General features: G+C 35.5%; 1 protein-coding gene across 2 annotated transcripts in view; it reads left to right on the plus strand.

Annotated features, from left to right (window-relative positions):
• The first annotated feature begins 2025 nt into the window (after positions 1-2025).
• Positions 2026-17418, plus strand: part of LOC145284737 (protein furry-like) — an 881988-nt gene continuing 866595 nt past the window's right edge. For both annotated transcript variants that reach the window (XM_080133679.1, XM_080133680.1), the window contains exon 1: positions 2026-2466. The gene's annotated coding sequence lies outside the window, so the exon portion shown is untranslated. The remainder of the gene's footprint in view (positions 2467-17418) is intronic.

Below are 17418 nucleotides of genomic sequence, written 5' to 3' on the forward strand. Positions count from 1 at the left end.
AACAATGGGCAATCAACAATTCCCCCACTAACCAACAATCACAAGGTTGTTTGCTCAGCAACCGACAAAGCTAATATGCTTGCCAGCCGGTTTGCCTCGAACTCCACACTGGACCCTACCAACCACCCCCTGCCTGACTTTCCTTTGCGGACAGACACCACGCTAGATGATCTAAAAATCACCCCTGCTCAGGTACATGCTATCATAATAAATCTTGACACTTTCAAAGCATGCGGACCTGATCTCATCCCAGCTGTGCTATTAAAAAAGTGCTCAGCCGAAGTAGCTCCAGTTCTCTCCAAACTCTTCAACAAATGCCTTAATGAATCATGCTTTCCGGGCTGTTGGAAAACCACTTCTGTGGTACCAATATTCAAGAATTCTGGCGAAAGAACTGACCCATCAAATTATCGCCCCATTAGCCTCCTCCCACTTTTCGCCAAAATATTTGAGACCATAATTAACCATATCTAGTCCGGCACCTTACAGACGCTAAACTTCTGACTGACCAACAATATGGATTTAGGCAAGCCCGTTCCACAGCTGACATTCTCACTGTAATCTTGAACGTATATACCATTCACTGGGGGAGGGCAGAGCGGTAGCTCTAGGTATATCTAAGGCTTTTGACAGGGTATGGCACAAGGGTCTCCTCAGGAAAATTAAATCATACGGTATCACTGGTAGAATACTTAGCATAATTGAATCCTTCTTAGACAAGAGAAAAATCCAGGTTGTCCTCGACGGTCGAACATCTAAACAGTGTGATATAAATGCGGGAGTGCCTCAGGGGTCTATTCTTGGACCTCTATTGTTCCTGATATTTATTAATGACCTCCCCGACAAAACTGCCTCTGATATGGGTATATATGCTGATGACACTACACTCTATAAAAGGCATGGCAGGAAAACAAATGAACACATATCTAAAGAAATGGCAAAAACACTAGAGGATGACCTCCAATCTGTAGTGGAATGGGGACATAAATGGATGGTCACATTCAATGCTGCCAAAACCAAACTGGTTTCCTTCAATAACTACAAGAAACCTTCTCTGCCACCAATAGCAATGGCCAGTGACTCCCTGTCTGAGAGTACATCTTTCAAACTGCTTGGCCTAACGTTCACAGGAAACATGAGCTGGAACAATTATATTGAAAACATTGCCAGGGCCGCTGCAAAAAAGGTAGGCTCTCTCTACTGTGCTAGAAAACTACTGACATCTGAAAGTATCCTGTATCTCTATAAGGCCACCATTCGCCCATGTATGGAGTATTGTTGTCACATCTGGGCTGGTGCGTCTACTACTAGTCTCTCGCTCCTAGACAAGGTTAAAAAAAGAGTCGCCAATCTGATAGGCCCTGAACTGGCATCTAAGCTTCAGCCTCTGTCCCATCGACGAAACGTTGCATCCCTCTGCTTGTTCTACAAGTATTTTAATGGTGAGTGCTCTGACAAACTGCAGACACTTGTGCCCCCACGTCGCAGACACCCTCGACAAACCCGACAGGCAGCTAAATCCCACCCCCACACAGTAGAGATCCCTAGATGCAAAAGATCCTTCTACTCCAGTAGTTTCTTCCCCAGAACCGCTAGACTCTGGAATTCCATTCCAGGATCATGCTTCCCTAACTGTACTGACATGCAGAAGTTCAAGTGCAACGTGAACCGACATCTTGCTGCCCAAATCCCTACATAGTGCCCCCGTAGTTGCTGACCCTGATAGTAGCCCCCTCCTACACCTGAGTGGCAATGTGCCTTGTTTTGGGTGAAAATGTAATAAAAAAAAAAAAATGCTAGTGATAAAATAAATAGATCTTATGTAACTGCAACAATGTGTTTTTTTTTTTTTATTACTTGTTCGTCGGCGTTTATTTGCAATTGAAATAAGTTGTCGTGTTGTGATTGGAATGGAAGTAAAGTACTTGAGTTGTAACGACTGGTATTTACTAAGATAAGCTTATTATTGTGTACTCTGCTGACAAAAAGACACTCCCAACCTCTCCCTAACCGGTCTATCGAGTTTGGCTGCTGCTGATAATGGTCAGAACAGAAGTGTGACCTCCACCCTCAACTTTCTGACTCGTCGTCGTTATCGATTGGAGCACCTGAAAGTGCAGCAAAAATAATAATGTCCGCCTACTGATGGTGTGATCACCTGTGAAAAGGAAACAAAACACAATACGTCGCACACTAGTTCTTGTCGTTACAAATAGGACGATTTTGGTTTATTTTTTATTTACTAAATTCAGGTCAAATATTATTGTTTTTGATTGTAGTGATAATGAAAGGAAATAATTATCTTGACTTTTACCTACTCATTTGACTGGATAATATCAAATGATGAAAAACGAAATTACGACACGAACATTCATACAAGTATTTTTACTAAAAGGACGGTCGACGACCCGTGTAATCATTCGTCGTTCTGTTTTGGAGAATTAAAGTCACACTTCGTTTTTAATGGTAAGTAAAACCAAATAAACTAATTAAAAGTATTTTATTATAATCAAAAAAAATTTTCATTTCGTTTATTTTTATTTATTATGTCATTATTAACATTATTGTTATCACTACCAATAATAATGATGATAATAGTCTAATGATAATACCAATAAAGAGAATAAATTCAGACTAAATTTTTAAAAAACTTTTTCTATAAAACTAACTTTATTTTCTACAGTTCCATAAAAAAAAATTGAATCAAATATATTAATAAAAATGCATCAATAATTCGTCTTTTAAACTTGCAACTTTCATTTGACAATTCGCATACAACAAAAACAGATAAAACTTTTATCATAAAAGTTTAACGGTGACATTTTCATTTATTCTAATAGTTTAATTTATATCCCTTTTCAATGTATTTTATGTTTGCCGCGAAATTATAAAGGTTTTGTGCCGGCTGCCGGTCTGTCCCATTCGGGAATAAATGTTGGGTTTGTATTACTGTACACATAGATTCGAAAAAGTTGTCAAAAAACAAATATATAACAAATAAATGTTATCAAAGGCAAGATAAGTTACTTTTCTACGTAACTGGATATATTTTTCGTGTTTTTATTCAATGTAACATGTTTATTCAGCTCGAAAAACATACATTGTTTACCGATGTATTGGAAAATTCAAGATGGCGTCTGACTCCCTCTTTAACACGGTAAGTTTGGGAAAAGGCGTTATAAATAAAAAACTAGAAAAATACTATTAAAAACCCGCCGAATATATGTCAAGACTCAAGCTATGTCACGGTAACATATATTGAGCGAGTTTTTAACAGTGTTTTATCCAGTTTTTTTATTTATAACACCTTTTCCCAAACTTACCGTGTTAAAGAGGGAGTCAGACGCCATCTTGAATTTTCCAATACATCGGTAAACAATGTATGTTTTTCGAGCTGAATAAACATGTTACATTGAATAAAAACACGAAAAATATATCCAGTTACGTAGAAAAGTAACTTATCTTGCCTTTGATAACATTTATTTGTTATATATTTGTTTTTTGACAACTTTTTCGAATCTATGTGTACAGTAATACAAACCCCAAAAAACATATCATAAAACTTTAATTAAACTTGGAAATACGATTTAAGAAATAGCGCGAATCACTCTGTGCACTAGCACCGAAATCTTTTCTCAAGAAAATATTTCGAACAAAATTGGGTATAAATAACGAAATAGGGTCTGAAATTCGAGCTTCGGTTTCACTTTGTGAAAAGTTCTCTCACGTGGTACTCGGTCGACGGTGCCACAGCAAATAACACCCTTCTCTGTTTTGATCCGTGCTGTCTTTCAACCCCCACCCCAATAAAAATTTTAAAAATGCTCCCCCACCTCCAATTTTTTTTCCTGTCATTTTTCTATTTGTGACTCCAAAGAGAACATCTTTATACCCGCCCCAACACACACACACACACACACACACGCGCACACACAAAAACAGTTCAAAGAATTTTCGAGCAATTATTATTAAATAACAAACTGAAAAAGTGGTAAAGAAACAAATATGTAACAAATAAATACTACCAAAGGCAAGATAAGTTACTTGGTGCTACTTAAAACAGAATCGATGGATCGATTTTTTTTTTTTTTAATCTGGGTTTAAGTCAAAACATTACTACTTACTTGTCATAAATAGTAATATATCCAAAAATTACGGAAATTCATGGGGTAGGACAACTGCTATTGTATTTTTAGTAAAAAAAGTCTCTGTCGCTACCAGTTAAAACAAAACGTCGACTATTAAAGTGACGAAAAGGGAGATAATTATGTCCCTTGTATTTGCAATCTTCAAGTTGTTCACATGTTGAGAAAATGCTATTTTCCCAATGTCCAAAAATTCAGTACGCAAACTTAAGACGCCGGAAGCGAACTCGTAAGAAATTTAATGATTTAAAACTAATTTGATAATTGAAAACTAACTAGCAGAGAAGAAATTGACATAACGAATGAAAGGCAAACTTATCTAGTATGATCAACCAGTCGTCTTTCTTCTAGGTTACAAAATCATTGCTTCATTTTGTATCTCGGCTGAGTCTGGTAGGTGATGCTTTGTCAGAAGTGTTAGTACAATCTCTACTGAGTAGAGTTTGAAAGTTCTTGGTAAAAGATCCATTTAATTATGATTCCAATAGAGTAGGCAATTGGTTCCGCCAAATAGTTAATTATGATATTAACATTATTAGCTGATTTAAAGGGGAGAATATTATGTCAAGGAATGAAACCTAATTAGTTGGGTAGAGAAGAAAGGCCTCCAACCGCCCTTAAATTAATGAGTCAATGCATGAAGGAAGGAGAGACGAAAAAACCTGTCCATCCTCTAAGAAAAATATATGCGAACTGCCTATATCCTTTAGCTGCCAGCGCATGCATGGGTTGAAATTCAAATCAATCAATGAGAAAGGCTGTAATAACAACATGGCATCAAATTCTTATCAACCAATGAAAGTTCGAATTTCAAGTCATGCAATTTCTGATACACTGCTAAAGGAGGAAAGAAAAAGTAACGGGTATCCATTACTTCTTTCAGATATTAAATACAATTAATCGACAAGTAAGTAATTTTATTGGTCACAAGGACTTCGTATCGCAGGTTTTATTATTTTTTTTTATTTTAAAGTAACTATATGTGACTGTCTGCTCATGATAAATTCGGACAGTTCCATTCTCCGAAAGTATCCTGCTAACTCACCCCAAACCAATCAAAATAATACCAACTGTCACAGGCATCACAGCACACCATCACCATAAGAGATGATTCGTCATTTGCGATGGAACAAGTCGGACAGAAGAAGAAACCACCTTCTATAAATTCTGTAGAAGACAGTACAGAGGAAAAATAAATGTTTTAAAGAATGAACCTGTTCGCAACCATCCCATAATACATAGGCCAAGCGAACTTTACCATCGTTCCCATTGATAAGTCTAATTACTTTGCGTAAACTCCAAAAGGGTTGGGTTTTATTTGGAGATTTAATTAGAAGGATTTCTCCCACCAACATCTTCTGAGGGCGATCACTGATTATATTGGCATCAACCTCTCTCAAGGACAACAAGTAATCATTGTGCCATATTTTTCATAATTGTTCAATATATCTATGTCTCAAGTCCAGAAACTGCAAAAGTTTAGCACAACTGGGAGGATCAGGACACAAATAGTCTGATCCGAGGATTATACCCAGTTTGTAGAAAATGATTAGTGGTTAAGATATCAAGACCCCCTTCAGAAGCAGTAATATATAAGCGGTCAATCATTGATCGCTTTTTTTTTTTTTTTTTTTTACAAGGTAGTCACCACTTATCAAGGCCCGGAAGCCACTCAGGGATAAGGGTTATTACGTGTACAGTACGTTAGTGTAGAGATTTGATAAAAAAGTGTCTACTCAAGGGAGCGGTTCATCAGGAATTTGTTTACGTTGGACTTGAAGACATCCAGGTTGTAGTCAGGTGGGAAACAGGCAGACGGAACAGAGTTCCACAGGCGCGCACTTCGAAGAAAGAAGCTTTGTTCATGGAATTTACGTTTTGATTTTAAAGGATAGTTAAGAAGTTTAAATAGCAGATTTTCTTTCTATTTATTAATTTCTGCAAACATTGTTTGATTGTCTTTATCATTCTCTCCTATGCACCCCTTTGCCAAGCTGAATAAAGAGGAATGGTGAGATGACTAATGGAAGTCGACCTGAAATTTTCTTTGAATTTGTTCAAAATGAATATTTCACATAAGATACCGGATGCCAAGAAGGTCTTTGCATTGTCTGAATAAACGTGTAGGGACACCAAACAGATTGGTAAACTTAATAAATACTAATATAAAGGATCTAGTGCTCATATCTGGTAAAAGCTCCAGATGTACAGCACGCAGACTTGTGTAGATGAATAATAATACATACATTTTCACGTCTTCATCATTGTACTTTACCAAAAAATGACTGATAAAGTCAACACACACTTGTTGAAATGGGTGATCAAAATTTGCCCAATGAGTCGGCAGTTGAGAACCCAAGGGGGCCTTATATGACATCAAATTAATTTTTCTACAAATAATGCAATTGCATAGAATTTTCTTCACTGATTGCTTCCCTTGGGGAATCCAAAATCCAGATAACCTCAACTTTGAAAGAGTTTAATTGGTTCCTTTATGGCAACAATTTAAGTGTGCCTCTTTGATTACTAATTCGGTGAAACGATGATGTTTCCTTAGAAGTATAGAGAATTTAACATCAAAAGGATGGATATTAGAATTCAGACTATAACTCTTTGTTTGCACCAGATGATCCTTATCGATAAACAAGCCAAGAGCAGATACCCTTGGAGCAACAACCTTTTTAGTGGGTTGGCTCAAGTATTCCAATTCATAGGGAAATTTTTATAAGAAAAAAAGCAGTGATTGGTATCTGTGTTTTGGTGCTTCAACATCATAGAACCTTAACACCTTCTTGAGGACATTAATTGCTCTGGTCAAAGAAGAATATTCAATGATATTTATGAGTAAGCAATTCTCGTTAGTACAGGGACCATTGAAGAACATACACAATATGATTTTTTTGTTCATGTCATTAGGACCCTCAGGGGTCCATCCTGGGCCCAACTCTTTTCCTGATCTACATTAATGATCTTCCAAATCACATCCTTACATCATTTGTAGACATTTATGCTGACGACACTACCATTTATGGTAGCACATCTAAGACAGTAAACGACCAAGTTCTCTCTAATTCTCTCTCCTCTGATCTTGAGCAAGTAGTACAATGGGGAAAAGAGTGGCTGGTTACTTTTAATGCATCTAAAACCAAGCTTCTCTCTTTACATCATCAACATTCTAATCCACATCTGGCATCAATTGAAATGAATGGCTCTCGTCTTCAGGAGGCCTCAAGTTTTGACAAGCTTCTGGGCTTGACCATTACTCCTGATCTTAAATGGAACACGTACATCAAATCTTTTGCCAAGGCCGCTGGAAAAATGGTGGGATCTTTCTATCGATCCGGTAAATATCTCACTGCTGATTCTATTCTCTATCTATATAAGAGCCAGGTACGTCCAAGGATGGAATACTGTTGCCACATCTGGGCAGGAGCTGCTAGAAAGGACTTGTCCTGCCTTGATAGAGTTCAAAATAGACTTCGTAGCCTCGTAGGAGATGTCCTTTTCTCCTCCTTGCAACCTCTATCTCACAGAAGAGATGTTGCGAGTTTGTCTCTGATGTATCGTTATTTTCATGGAAAGTGTTCGACTGAGCTTCAATCTATGGTCCCCCCTCGCCAAACTTTCACAAGAAACACTCGTCTAGTTGTAAACACTATCAATAATTCCCCCCACTCTTTATCTGTGCCTAAACCTAAACGTAGATTCCATGAACAAAGCTTCTTTCTTAGAACTGCACGCCTATGGAATTGTCTTCCGTTTTCCTGCTTTCCGGCTGACTACAATATGGTTGTGTTCAAGTCTAACGTAAATAAGTTCTTGATGAGCCGTTCCATATAAGTTATCAAATTTACCAAATTTTCATTACTAATGATTACTATATTGTCCAACTTCTACTGTACACTCTTTAACCCTTATCCTTGAGTGGCCTCTTGGCCTTGATAATGTGGTGATGCCTATATAAAAAAAAAAAAAAAAAAAAAAAAAAAAAAGGACAAGGCAAAGGAGACACGAGCCAGTCAATGGTATGTTGATTTAACCAATCTGGACCGTGTACCCAAAAATTGAATAATTGTTCAAACTTAGAGGTAGTAAGGCCTCTAGTTAACAAATCTGCAAGGTTTTTGGACAAAGAAACATATTTGAACTGAGGAAGAATTTTGAATTTTAGATTAAAATCATCTAGCACTTTTTTTAATGTCCATTACACGGTTTTCCACAAAAATGTTTGTTTTTAGTCTCTTTTTCGTTTAAAACCCAAGAAAGGACCACTTGGGCATCAGATAAGAAAAATGGAATGAATATTGAAAGGCCTCAAAGCTTTCAGCATATTAAAGACAACTTTAAGAGCCAGATGAATAGCCATCAGTTTTAAGGTAGGAAGGGAGCCATCTTCACCTTAGCAAATAACAAGGAGCATTTAGTTCTTTGTTTTACATAATTATGATGCATCACAAAAGCATATAAACTCTGCAGAAAAGTCCTCCATCATCACACGTCTGAGGAACTCCAAATCACTTTTTGACATCTGCGTCTATCATGGTAGGGGCCAGTCTAACCATGTCTAGACTAGGGGAATAACGATACTCCAGGATCTTTTCAAAGGTAGGAAGAGGGGAAGTGATAGACTCATCTTTTATCATTTTGTTCTGCAATTCTGTGCAGTTTGAATCACAGGACTGAAGATCGAACCCTGCATCCTCTAATCTTTCACATACGGTATTATACACTGCAATCATGCCCAGTGGTGACCAAATTATCCACATAAACATTGGTCGTTATTATGGAAGCAAACTCATTAGTCATATCTCTCAGCATGAAGCTTATGTAACTCAAGATAAAGGGACTGGCATTGAAGCCAAAAATGATTGATTTGTATCTATAGGTGCACAATTTCTCATTTATTTTGAGAAAGAAACAGAATCTGTTTTTATCTTGCTCAGTACGCAGGCGGATTTGTAAGAAAGCCTTACGGAGGTTTCCCCAAAAGGATATAGTTATTTTTTTCTTAATCATACAAAGACAGTTTAGCATTTACATTGATTCCAATGGAATTTAGGCAAAGAAAATGTTCTATTCTGCATTTGTAGAAGATTCTTCAAAAAGTGGACCAAGTGGTTCTGAATAAGAGGGGATACGATTTAATACACTATCCACCAAATATGAAGAACAAGCAGGTAATAATTGGCAAACTTGATCAAAGGGAGGCAACTCAATCTGAGTTTCCTTATTTGATTTGGGTTTCAAAAAATTACACTCATCCCCAAAGGGGATAACTCTATTTGAAATTTTTGAAGTGGTCCCATTAGCATATTTAACCACACAGAAATTTTTTATTCGCTGAATTAACTTCAGACCAACGAGACCATGTAGCACATTGCCATTTAGGTCTTTATATCCATGACAGAGACGAAAACCTGCCTCTATTATGTTAGACATAATCTCGTCAAATTTGTCAACTTGAAATTCCAAGTTATGGCTGTCCATGAATAGGGCAGCAAAATGAAGGGTTTCTGAGAATCCAATTTTAGACGTCGTTCCAATAAATGTATTTATAGAATTACAGGCCTAGGTACTAATTTTTTCCTAGACTTCAGTTTCTGCAAAATAGTCTGGGAACAAAAAGATTTTTGCCTCCCAGTGTCCAAAATGTAATGGAAAAACACTGGGGACCCTTTACCTTTCAAGGACGCTCTATTAACAGGGGATATACAATTTTCACCATCAGATAAGGAAGCTCTTCCTACAGAGGATTTTGATGTATTGGGACACATTACAGAAAAATGGGTCCTTAATCCATAACTAGCACATGGATGAGGAAATCCCTTCTTCTCCTTACATTTTTGTTCCGAGTGACCACCAAGACACTTGCAACATAATTGAAGCTCTTTGGCTCTTAAAACTTTCGAAGCATAAGAAGAATATTTGGAGCAGTCCTATATTATGGTCTGCCAATTTCCATAATTTATAAAATTTATACTGACCATCAGTATTATTGAGAAGTTTAAGGGAATTCAAGCCCTTTTTACGATTAACTGTCTTATTGAGTTGACTGCCATATTGTGTTGAACTTCAGATGAAGAAGAAGGGGAAGAAGAAAATGGCGGTTTTGGCAGGAAGCTTTCTTTCTTCTTTGTATTCAAAGGCTCTGCCTACAAAAATTCTATTATGTCAAAAAGGTTAGACATGACAGATAAGAATGAAGTGTAACATGCTTTCGTTCTTGTCATTAATTCCCTTCTAACATTTATAGGGAACTTGCGAAACAATATGTGAGCAATCATTGTACCTGAAGTGGATCCTTCTGTAAAAAAGTGTGTTCCCAAACACTTATCTCAAGTCCAGTTTAATCTGTTTAAGAGAGGTTTTAAGTTCTTCTAATTCCGCTATTTGTACCACCTGAGGAATTATTCCTTTTAAGATTCGATCTTTGATAAGGGAAAGATTCAAAAATTTTTCTTCTAAACAATCTAATGCGACCAGATAATTATCAGAGGTGACATCCATATTACAGATTAAATCATAGTCTTTCCCCTTCAATTTAGATTTAAGGAGAAGTAATTTGTTTGCTTCTCCCAAATTGGTTGTACGTTAATCAAATCTGGGGAAGTTCTAAATTTAAATTTGTCAACCGAAGGAGACCCACTAAAATTTGGGCACTCCAAATCCATCCTTAAAGGCTGAACAGGACCTCATGACCAGACTTCAATTCGTACAATTCTTCCCTAATGTTGGAAGAAAATTGCACCAAATCCTGACAAAACATAATTCTTTTTTCTTGGGAGGATTTTTAAATAAGCTGTTCAAAAAATCGTCCAATTCACTTAGCCACTTTTCAATATCCACTGCACTCGACTGTAGAACAGTCAGTGAAGTATTATTGTCTTTCAACGACACCACTGTGTTTGAAATATGACATTTCTTTGCTTAAATTCTAGCAAATAATCCTTAGCAGCAGACATTATGAAAAATAAACGTCACGTAAACTAGTAACAAACGTTAAATAGTGAGAACAGAATTAATAGCAAAGGAAAATCGGTAATAAAGACTTTTCCAAACAAAACGCGTCAACAAGCAAGATGTAATAAACAAGAAAATCAGTAGAAAGAATACAACTTTAACTCACTCAAATTGACAATTTGCTTTAACTTCAAACGAGCAATTAAACCAATCTTCTAAATATCTAATTACAGTTCTGTGGCAAATATCTGATGGAATTTATTTTTGATGCTGGCTTAACAACTAAGTTTTAATGAAAATCTTTCGACCTAGAACTATGATTTCATTAAATTACCACAGTAAACACGTATCTTAGTCTATAATAAGAATCAGGATTTAAAACTTAAAAATGTTAAATAGCGACAATGGAATTCATTGCAAAGGAAAAAACGGTAATATAGACTTTTCAAAACAAAAAAAGGCAAAAAAACAACAGGGTGGAGTGAGGTATAACAAAAAGTGGTAGTAGAGTGGAATGCATAATGCAAAGGAGGAAAAAAAGGTGAAGTTTAAAAAAAAGTGGTAGTGGATTGGAATGCATAATGCAAAGGAGGAAAAGAAGGTGAAGTTTAAAAAAAAGTGGTAGTGGATTGGAATGCATAATGCAAAGGAGGAAAAGAAGGTGAAGTTAAAAATAAAGTGGTAGTAGATTGGAACACATAATGCAAAGGAGGAAAAGAAGGTGAAGTTAAAAAAAAAAGTGGTAGTAGATTGGAACACATAATGCAAAGGAGGAAAAAAAGGTGAAGTTAAAAAAAGTGGTAGTAGATTGGAATGCATAATCCAAAGGAGGAAAAGAAGGTGAAGTTAAAAAAAAAAGTGGTAGTAGATTGGAATGCATAATGCAAAGGAGGAAAAAAAGGTGAGGTTAAAAAAAAAAGTGGTAGTAGATTGGAATGCATAATGCAAAGGAGGAAAAGAAGGTGAAGTTAAAAAAAAAAGTGGTAGTAGATTGGAACACATAATGCAAAGGAGGAAAAGAAGGTGAAGTTAAAAAAAAAAAGTGGTAGTAGATTGGAATGCATAATGCAAAGAAGGAAAAGAAGGTGAAGTTAAAAAAAAAGTGGTAGTAGATTGGAATGCATAATGCAAAGGAGAAAAAGAAGGTGAAGTTTAAAAAAAAGTGGTAGTAGATTGGAACACATAATGCAAAGGAGGAAAAAAAGGTGAAGTTAAAAAAAAAAGTGGTAGTGGATTGGAATGCATAATGCAAAGGAGGAAAAAAAGGTGAAGTTAAAAAAAGTGGTAGTGGATTGGAATGCATAATGCAAAGGAGGAAAAGAAGGTGAAGTTAAAAAAAAAGTGGTAGTAGATTGGAACACATAATGCAAAGGAGGAAAAAAAGGTGAAGTTAAAAAAAAGTGGTAGTGGATTGGAATGCATAATGCAAAGGAGGAAAAGAAGGTGAAGTTAAAAAAAAAAGTGGTAGTAGATTGGAACACATAATGCAAAGGAGGAAAAAAAGGTGAAGTTAAAAAAAAAAGTGGTAGTGGATTGGAATGCATAATGCAAAGGAGGAAAAGAAGGTGAAGTTAAAAAAAAAGTGGTAGTAGATTGGAACACATAATGCAAAGGAGGAAAAGAAGGTGAAGTTAAAAAAAAGTGGTAGTAGATTGGAACACATAATGCAAAGGAGGAAAAAAAGGTGAAGTTAAAAAACAAGTGGTAGTAGATTGGAACACATAATGCAAAGGAGGAAAAGAAGGTGAAGTTAAGAAAAAAGTGGTAGTAGATTGGAACACATAATGCAAAGGAGGAAAAAAAGGTGAAGTTAAAAAAAAAGTGGTAGTAGATTGGAACACATAATGCAAAGGAGGAAAAGAAGGTGAAGTTAAAAAAAAAGTGGTAGTAGATTGGAACACATAATGCAAAGGAGGAAAAAAAGGTAAAGTTAAAAAAAAGTGGTAGTGGATTGGAATGTATAATGCAAAGCAGGAAAAAAAGGTGAAGTTAAAAAAAAAGTGGTAGTGGATTGGAATGCATAATGCAAAGGAGGAAAAGAAGGTGAAGTTAAAAAAAAGTGGTAGTGGATTGGAACACATAATGCAAAGGAGGAAAAAAAGGTGAAGTTAAAAAAAAAGTGGTAGTAGATTGGAACACATAATGCAAAGGAGGAAAAAAAGGTGAAGTTAAAAAAAAAGTGGTAGTAGATTGGAACACATAATGCAAAGGAGGAAAAGAAGGTGAAGTTAAAAAAAAAGTGGTAGTGGAGTGGAATGCATAATGCAAAGGAGGAAAAGAAGGTGAAGTTAAAAAAAAAAGTGGTAGTAGATTGGAACACATAATGCAAAGGAGGAAAAAAAGGTGAAGTTAAAAAAAAAGTGGTAGTAGATTGGAACACATAATGCAAAGGAGGAAAAGAAGGTGAAGTTAAAAAAAAAGTGGTAGTGGATTGGAACACATAATGCAAAGGAGGAAAAGAAGGTGAAGTTAAAAATAAAGTGGTAGTAGATTGGAACACATAATGCAAAGGAGGAAAAGAAGGTGAAGTTAAAAAAAAAAGTGGTAGTAGATTGGAACACATAATGCAAAGGAGGAAAAAAAGGTGAAGTTAACAAAAAAGTGGTAGTAGATTGGAACACATAATGCAAAGGAGGAAAAGAAGGTGAAGTTAACAAAAAAAGTGGTAGTGGATTGGAACACATAATGCAAAGGAGGAAAAAAAGGTGAAGTTAAAAAAAGTGGTAGTAGATTGGAATGCATAATGCAAAGGAGGAAAAGAAGGTGAAGTAAAAAAAAAAAAGTGGTAGTAGATTGGAATGCATAATGCAAAGGAGGAAAAAAAGGTGAAGTTAAAAAAAAAAGTGGTAGTAGATTGGAACACATAATGCAAAGGAGGAAAAGAAGGTGATGTTAAAAAAAAAAAAGTGGTAGTAGATTGGAATGCATAATGCAAAGGAGGAAAAGAAGGTGAAGTTAAAAAAAAAAAGTGGTAGTAGATTGGAATGCATAATGCAAAGGAGGAAAAGAAGGTGAAGTAAAAAAAAAAGTGGTAGTAGATTGGAACTCATAATGCAAAGGAGGAAAAGAAGGTGAAGTTAAAAAAAAAGTGGTAGTAGATTGGAATGCATAATGCAAAGGAGGAAAAAAAGGTGAAGTTAAAAAAAAAAGTGGTAGTAGATTGGAATGCATAATGCAAAGGAGGAAAAGAAGGTGAAGTTAAAAAAAAAGTGGTAGTAGATTGGAACACATAATGCAAAGGAGGAAAAGAAGGTGAAGTTAAAAAAAAAAAGTGGTAGTAGATTGGAATGCATAATGCAAAGGAGGAAAAAAAGGTGAAGTTAAAAAAAAAAGTGGTCGTAGATTGGAACACATAATGCAAAGGAGGAAAAGAAGGTGAAGTTAAAAAAAAAAGTGTTAGTAGATTGGAATGCATAATGCAAAGGAGGAAAAGAAGGTGAAGTAAAAAAAAAAGTGGTAGTAGATTGGAACTCATAATGCAAAGGAGGAAAAGAAGGTGAAATTAAACAAAAAAGTGGTAGTAGATTGGAATGCATAATGCAAAGGAGGAAAAAAAGGTGAAGTTAAAAAAAAAAGTGGTAGTAGATTGGAACACATAATGCAAAGGAGGAAAAAAAGGTGAAGTTAAAAAAAGTGGTAGTGGATTAGTATGCATAATGCAAAGGAGGAAAAGAAGGTGAAGTTAAAAAAAAAGTGGTAGTAGATTGGAACACATAATGCAAAGGAGGAAAAAAAGGTGAAGTTAAAAAACAAGTGGTAGTAGATTGGAACACATAATGCAAAGGAGGAAAAGAAGGTGAAGTTAAGAAAAAAGTGGTAGTAGATTGGAACACATAATGCAAAGGAGGAAAAAAAGGTGAAGTTAAAAAAAAAGTGGTAGTAGATTGGAACACATAATGCAAAGGAGGAAAAGAAGGTGAAGTTAAAAAAAAAGTGGTAGTAGATTGGAACACATAATGCAAAGGAGGAAAAAAAGGTGAAGTTAAAAAAAAGTGGTAGTGGATTGGAATGTATAATGCAAAGGAGGAAAAAAAGGTGAAGTTAAAAAAAAAGTGGTAGTGGATTGGAATGCATAATGCAAAGGAGGAAAAGAAGGTGAAGTTAAAAAAAAGTGGTAGTGGATTGGAACACATAATGCAAAGGAGGAAAAAAAGGTGAAGTTAAAAAGTGGTAGTGGATTGGAATGCATAATGCAAAGGAGAGAAAAGAAGGTGAAGTTAAAAAAAAAGTGGTAGTAGATTGGAACACATAATGCAAAGGAGGAAAAAAAGGTGTAGTTAAAAAAAAAGTGGTAGATGATTGGAATGCATAATGCAAAGGAGGAAAAGAAGGTGAAGTTAAAAAAAAAAGTGGTAGTAGATTGGAACACATAATGCAAAGGAGGAAAAAAAGGTGAAGTTAAAAAAAAAGTGGTAGTAGATTGGAACACATAATGCAAAGGAGGAAAAGAAGGTGAAGTTAAAAAAAAAGTGGTAGTGGATTGGAACACATAATGCAAAGGAGGAAAAAAAGGTGAAGTTAAAAAAAAAGTGGTAGTGGATTGGAATGCATAATGCAAAGGAGGAAAAGAAGGTGAAGTTAAAAAAAAAGTGGTAGTAGATTGGAACACATAATGCAAAGGAGGAAAAAAAGGCGAAGTTAAAAAAAAAGTGGTAGTGGATTGGAATGCATAATGCAAAGGAGGAAAAGAAGGTGAAGTTAAAAAAAAAAGTGGTAGTGGATTGGAATGCATAATGTAAAGGAGGAAAAGAAGGTGAAGTTAAAAAAAAAAGTGGTAGTAGATTGGAACACATAATGCAAAGGAGGAAAAAAAGGTGAAGTTAAAAAGTGGTAGTGGATTGGAATGCATAATGCAAAGGAGAGAAAAGAAGGTGAAGTTAAAAAAAAAGTGGTAGTAGATTGGAACACATAATGCAAAGGAGGAAAAAAAGGTGAAGTTAAAAAAAAAGTGGTAGATGATTGGAATGCATAATGCAAAGGAGGAAAAGAAGGTGAAGTTAAAAAAAAAGTGGTAGTAGATTGGAACACATAATGCAAAGGAGGAAAAGAAGGTGAAGTTAAAAAAAAAGTGGTAGTGGATTGGAATGCATAATGCAAAGGAGGAAAAGAAGGTGAAGTTAAAAAAAAAGTGGTAGTAGATTGGAACACATAATGCAAAGGAGGAAAAGAAGGTGAAGTTAAAAAAAAAGTGGTAGTAGATTGGAACACATAATGCAAAGGAGGAAAAGAAGGTGAAGTTAAAAAAAAAGTGGTAGTGGATTGGAACACATAATGCAAAGGAGGAAAAGAAGGTGAAGTTAAAAATAAAGTGGTAGTAGATTGGAACACATGATGCAAAGGAGGAAAAGAAGGTGAAGTTAAAAAAAAAAGTGGTAGTAGATTGGAACACATAATGCAAAGGAGGAAAAGAAGGTGAAGTTAAACAAAAAAGTGGTAGTAGATTGGAATGCATAATGCAAAGGAGGAAAAAAAGGTGAAGTTAAAAAAAAAAGTGGTAGTAGATTGGAACACATAATGCAAAGGAGGAAAAAAAGGTGAAGTTAAAAAAAGTGGTAGTGGATTAGTATGCATAATGCAAAGGAGGAAAAGAAGGTGAAGTTAAAAAAAAAAGTGGTAGTAGATTGGAACACATAATGCAAAGGAGGAAAAAAAGGTGAAGTTAAAAAAAAAAGTGGTAGTGGATTGGAATGCATAATGCAAAGGAGGAAAAGAAGGTGAAGTTAAAAAAAAAGTGGTAGTAGATTGGAACACATAATGCAAAGGAGGAAAAAAAGGTGAAGTTAAAAAAAAAAGTGGTAGTGGATTGGAATGCATAATGCAAAGGAGGAAAAGAAGGTGAAGTTAAAAAAAAAAGTGGTAGTAGATTGGAACACATAATGCAAAGGAGGAAAAAAAGGTGGAGTTAAAAAAAAGTGGTAGTGGATTGGAATGCATAATGCAAAGGAGGAAAAGAAGGTGAAGTTAAAAAAAAGTGGTAGTAGATTGGAACACATAATGCAAAGGAGGAAAAAAAGGTGAAGTTAAAAAAAAAGTGGTAGTGGATTGGAATGCATAATGCAAAGGAGGAAAAGAAGGTGAAGGTAAAAAAAAGTGGTAGTGGATTGGAACACATAATGCAAAGGAGGAAAAAAAGGTGGAGTTAAAAAAAAGTGGTAGTGGATTGGAATGCATAATGTAAAGGAGGAAAAGAAGGTGAAGTTAAAAAAAAAGTGGTAGTGGATTGGAATGCATAATGCAAAGGAGGAAAAGAAGGTGAAGTTAAAAAAAAAGTGGTAGTGGATTTGAATGCATAATGCAAAGGAGGAAAAGAAGG

This window comes from Euprymna scolopes, chromosome 9 (genome assembly GCF_053919585.1).
Source record: "Euprymna scolopes isolate OS-2025 chromosome 9, ASM5391958v1, whole genome shotgun sequence".
Taxonomy (NCBI): Eukaryota; Metazoa; Mollusca; class Cephalopoda; order Sepiida; family Sepiolidae; genus Euprymna; species Euprymna scolopes.